A 5,657-nucleotide genomic window follows, 5' to 3' on the forward strand; every position below is an offset into this window, starting at 1 on the left:
GATCCCACTTGGTCAAAAATGTAATCTTTGTAATTTATTATTATAATCTTTTAGCTAGTATTTTATTTAGGATTTTTGCATCTATATTCATTATGAAATTAGTCTATAATTTTCTTTCTCCTTTTCACTTTGCCTGCTTTATATATCAGTATCAGTATCATATTTATTTTATAAAAGGAGTTGGTAGGATCCTTTCTTTGCCTATCCCAAATAATTTATTTAATTTGGAATTGGTTAATCTTTAAATATTTGATAGAATTCACTTGAAAATTTGTCTGATCCTGATGCTTTTTCTTTTTGTATTTTTTTTTCTGGTGCTTTTTTTTTTAGGTTTTTTTGCAAGGCAAATGGGGTTAAGTGGCTTGCCCAAGGCCACACAGCTAGGTAATTATTAAGTGTTTGAGACCGGATTTGAACCCAGGTACTCCTGACTCCAAGGCCGGTGCTTTATCTATGCCACCTAGCCACCCCTGGTGCTTTTTTTCTTAAGAAGTTCATTTATAGTCCAATTTTTTTTTCCAGAATAGGTCTATTTAGAAATTCAATTTCTTCTGCTAATTTAGGCAATTTATATTTTTTGTGAATATTCTTCCATTTCATTTAAATGGTTAAATTTATTGGCAGATAACTGGACAAACTAATTCCTAATAATTGCTTTAGTTTCATCTTTGTAAGTAGCACATTCATTCTTTTAATTTTTTATTTTATTTTTTTTAGGGTTTTTTTTTTTTAATTTTTCTGGAAAGGACCTACTGGTCCTGCAGACAAGCTGGACAAGAGTCTTAATTCTGTACTCATTGCTTAAGGCTGTCTTCAAGTTTGAGCTCCCTGGATATAATTCTTTCTTCTACCAATTCCAGAAATAGAATCGACGGCCATGTTTTGCAGGCTTCAAATTTCCCTCAAAGGCAGGATTTGGCCCTGGTCTTGGTCTAGAATGATAGGGATTCTCGGGTAGAAGTCGGGTTGTGCTCACTTTTGTAACCTGAAGAATTCCAAAGCACATTGATTGACAAGTTTCCCTTCACCTAAACTTCACCTTGGATCCTTCTCTTCCCAGCGGCAAAGCATAAATTCTTTATTGACTTTATCACACTGTGAACCATAATGATGGGCTGCAGCTTTTAGTATGGCAGAACTGACATTCACCTCCTGCACGTTGAGGTCCTCAAAGGTGGGCAGCTCCAGCACACCCGGCATGGCAGCAGCGGCGGTGCGCGGGGCCCAGGCCAGCCCGCTCCTGCCCGGCTCTCCTTGAAGTCCCCTTTCCTGAACTCCGCTCCCGAGTCGCACCGCAGTGACGCACCCATTCTTTTTATTTCTAATACTAGTGATTTGGTTTTTTCTCTTTAAAAAAAATCAAATTAACCAATGGTTTATCTATTTTAATGAGTGTTTTCATGAAACTAACTCCTACTTTTATTTATTAATTCAATGTTTTTAGACTCAATTTTATTAATTTCATCTTTAATTTTTAGGATTTCCAATTTAGTGGGTAGGAATTTTTAATTTGTCATTTTCCCAGTTTTTTAATTGCTTATTCAATTCTTTGATTTGCTCTTTCTCAATTTTATTAATTAAATAATTAGATATATAAATTTTTCTCTGATTACTGCTTTTGCTGTATCTCATGGTTTTGAAAAGTTGACTCATTATTGTCATTCTATACAATGAAATTACTGATTATTTCCATGATTTGTACTTTAACTCATTCATTCTTTAAGATTAGGTCATTTAATCTCCAATTAGTTTTTAATCCCTTATTTGTTATAATTTTATTGCATTGTGATCTGAAATGAAAACTTAATATTTCTGCCTTTTTTTTGCTTTTAATTATAAAAATTTTATGTACTAATATATGGTTAGTCTTTTTAAAGGTACCATTACTGCTGAGGAAAAGATATTTTCCATTCTATTTCTATTCAGTTCTCTCCAGATACTTATCATAAATAACTTATCTAAAATTCTATTTACTTGCTTTACTTCTTATTGATTGATTTATTAAAATCCTTTTTTCTTTTCTCAGTCCCTCTAAATTCTAATTCCTTTTCTCTTAATTATTTCCTACATATTATTTTTAATAGTTTGTGTTTATTTGTTTACTTTTTATCTTCCACATTAAATTGCAAACTCCTTGAAAACAGGGATCATCTTTTGCTTCTTTTTGGGCCAAACATTTAATTAATGTTTATCAAGTTAGTAATTAATTTGTTCATACATGATAAAGCATTCATTTAGCTGAGTTCAGTTTCCTAGTCTTGTTCATGCTGAAGACCCAGGGAAGGATCCCAATCCTAATGTCCTGTACCTCATGTATCCAAAGGACCGACAGATCATGTTAATGGCCTGAGTTTTAGCCCACTGAGTCAATTAAATATCAAGAGTGTTCTAATGTCTTTTAAGGAAAAATTAACTTAACTTGCATGGAACTAAGAATATTCAAGATATTGTTCCATCATAGTGTCCTCCTATTTGACCTTCCTGCCAAGTCCTTTTTAATCCACACAAATGTGATATTTCTAAAGTTTGTGTTGTCTAACCATGTTACTTTCCTGCTTAAAAATTCCTAGCTCATATAGCCCTAGTGATTATAATAAGGTAAAGCTTTATTGCTTTTGGGATAAGATACAAATTTCTATTTGAATTTTTCCAATTAGAATAAGGCCCCTTTTCTATATTTAGTACATATTATTCTCTGTCACATACTCCACAGTTCAGGAAAACAGACGTGACCTTCTATTTATCTATATCCATTCTGGGCATGCTGAGCTTCAATCCTGGAAAGTACCTGATCTTTACCTGAAATTCTCTCATTCCCTTCATCTCTTAGAATCACCTTTCTTCAAAGCTTAAAACTGGAAGCATCCCCTACGTAAGGCTTTTCCTAACTCCCTCTAGTTGGTAGTACCTTTCCCTACTCTTGAAATTATCCTGTATTTATTTTTAATATTATTTATTATTATTATTATTATTATTATTATTATTATTATTATTTTATCGATACAATATACATCCTTTTCCCTTTCCCCACACCCTTCCAATAAAATGCAAGCTCTATGAGATTAGGTGTTGTTTCATGCTTCACTTGTCCTTTGCCTTTTGTATGCACCACAGAATCTTGTAAGAAGTGACCATGTATACATTGCTGCTATTGCCAGGTGAACTGATGTCCAATTGTATCCACTACTGCCATAGTCAGGTGAGAGACAAAGCTGAAACCTATCTCTCACCTAATTCTTTATAAGATCAAAACAGTTTTACATTTTAATTCCTCAGAGTTAGAAAGGAAAAAGATGAAAAGATGGGCAGGTCATTCCTTTTGTATGCACAATAAGTTCCAATTCAGCAGCTGCTGAGTTATCAATTCTTGCAGCTTCATTGCCATTTTTAACATCATACAGTACCAACTCCCTGAGTCATTCATGGCTGGAAACCAACTCCTCAAATTTTCCACTTAGATATATTGGAAACAGGCAAAGAATATCTGAGTATTCTTCAAGGACTGACCCTCATAGGTCAGTGAATCTAGGCTTCAAATTATTTTGAACACTTTTTGTTATTTTGAAATGGAGTTGAACTCAGAGAGACATCCCCTCCCTTCACCAACCTGCCAGACATGTAACCTGCTTCTAATATAAATGAAGAGAGGATTTCTAACTTCAATGATATATTTGGCATATTAATTTTTATAGGAAAAAATACAATATACTTCCTAGTCTTTCAGAGTTGTTTGTTTTTTAGTTCATCTAGAGATTAATCTATCTATTGGGACAAGTTGAGTCATAGAGTACTTTGCCATACTGTCCAGTCTATTTGTTATTTAAGAAAAAATAAAAATAATGCAATAATTTTGAATGGTTCAAATTCAAAATAAGAGAATTCTTAATATTTTATAATAATTTAAGAGATCATAATAGTGAGAATAAAAATAAAATATAGAATTTTAAAAAATAATGCAAAAATGATATAGCTATTATTTATTTTGCAAATGCAACAAAGGTCAATTTCATTTATCTGTGGTTAGCATAACTATAAGCTCCAGGGATTTGTAATATATATTTCTTACATAAGTATTTCCTTGGAAAATCTGTTGCATTTCTTAATATTTTCTACTCCTCTTATGTTAGTTGTATTAAACATTTGTTTTTTGCCAAAAAAATAGCAAGAATATTATAATAATTGTTCTTCGAAGCATTTTACACACAGAGAACTACTCTGTACATTAGGGCTGGATGACCAAGCTCTTAGCATCACAGTAATAATAAATCACTGTTTCATTGAGTTATGATTTCTTTTATCTTCAGAGAAAGTTTTTTCTTGGCCTCTTTCTCATTATATTTTTGCATCACACCCTGCCTCATTCTGCCCACAATAACACAAATCTACAGTACTATGATTATGACTCATTTATACTCCTTCCCTTTCTCCCTTTTTTTTCTCTCTGTACTTCTTCCCTTATATTCAATTTCTTCATGTCAATCTATAAACTTGGTTACTGTCAAATAATACTAGAAACATTGCTTTTACAACGTTAGGGTCTCAACACTATAGTTGCTAAGCTGGAACTAAAAAGTGGGGCGTTTTATCAAACTTTGACTGGAGAGGAGAAACTGAGGAAAATTGTCCTCAAAAAGAGGGAGGGCAAGGGGCAGCTAGGTGGCTTAGAGGATAGAGCACTGGCTCTGGAGTCAAGAGTACCTGAGTTCAAATCCAACTTCAGACACTTAATAATTACCCAGCTGTGTGGCCTTGGGCAAGCCACTTAACCCCATTTGCCTTGCAAAAAAAAAAAACCTAAAAAAAAGAGGGAGGGCATAATTAGGTATTCCAACAAACCTCAGTAAACATGTGTAACTTTGGAAATAGACTTGAATATCTTCAGATTTAGCTATTTTCTCAATTTGTGTTAACTTATTTTGCTCTAGATATTTTTATAAAAGATGAATGATCCACTTAACCCCATTGCCTTGAAAAAAAATCTAAAAAAAAAGATGAATGAAAATTGTTCTTTGCAATTTAAAATATATAACGATTAGGGGAATATTGTGTTAGGATTTATAGAAGAGCTCAGATCTCCTCTCCTACCCTAAATACCTTGGTAAAGCCCTAAAGATGTACCAAAAAGATTAATGATAAAGAGAGTTGGAAAATCAACTAAAATACCTCCATCTGGTATTGGAAAGCATCCAGAATTCTGCAGAAGCAGAAAGTAGAGACACACTAGGGTAAATGGAAGACCAAGTCCAGTTTCACATTAGGAGATAGTAAGAGAATCACTCAGCATAGAGATTCAAGAATCTCCTTCCCATCTGCAGTACTTCATGGGGCCACTCAGAAGAAAAGAGAATATGGCCCTACTAAGTGCTTTACAAATATTATTTCATTTGATCTTCACAACAACCCTGGGAGATAAGTGCTACTATTATCATCTTTTCATTTATACTTGAGGAAACTGAATAAGAGAGGAGTCCCACAGCTATAAAGTATCTGAGACCAAATTTGTACTTGGGTCTTCTTGAATTCAAGCTTTTTGCTTTATTCATTGCACCAATTATCTGCTCCATCTCCACCAGGAAGAGGACCAGACCAGCATCCAGTCAACACATCATCAGCAACAATCAGAAAATCATGACTCCCTGCCCCTCAAAATTCTGAAT

The 5,657-nt window shown here is 33.6% G+C and overlaps 1 pseudogene; it reads right to left on the bottom strand.

The window, feature by feature from the left end:
* Positions 1–724: 724 nt before the first annotated feature.
* On the bottom strand, positions 725–1,200 carry LOC141520629 (NADH dehydrogenase [ubiquinone] 1 alpha subcomplex subunit 8 pseudogene; annotated as a pseudogene).
* Positions 1,201–5,657: the final 4,457 nt, after the last annotated feature.

This window comes from Macrotis lagotis, chromosome 1, assembly GCF_037893015.1.
Source record: "Macrotis lagotis isolate mMagLag1 chromosome 1, bilby.v1.9.chrom.fasta, whole genome shotgun sequence".
Lineage (NCBI taxonomy): Eukaryota > Metazoa > Chordata > Mammalia > Peramelemorphia > Peramelidae > Macrotis > Macrotis lagotis.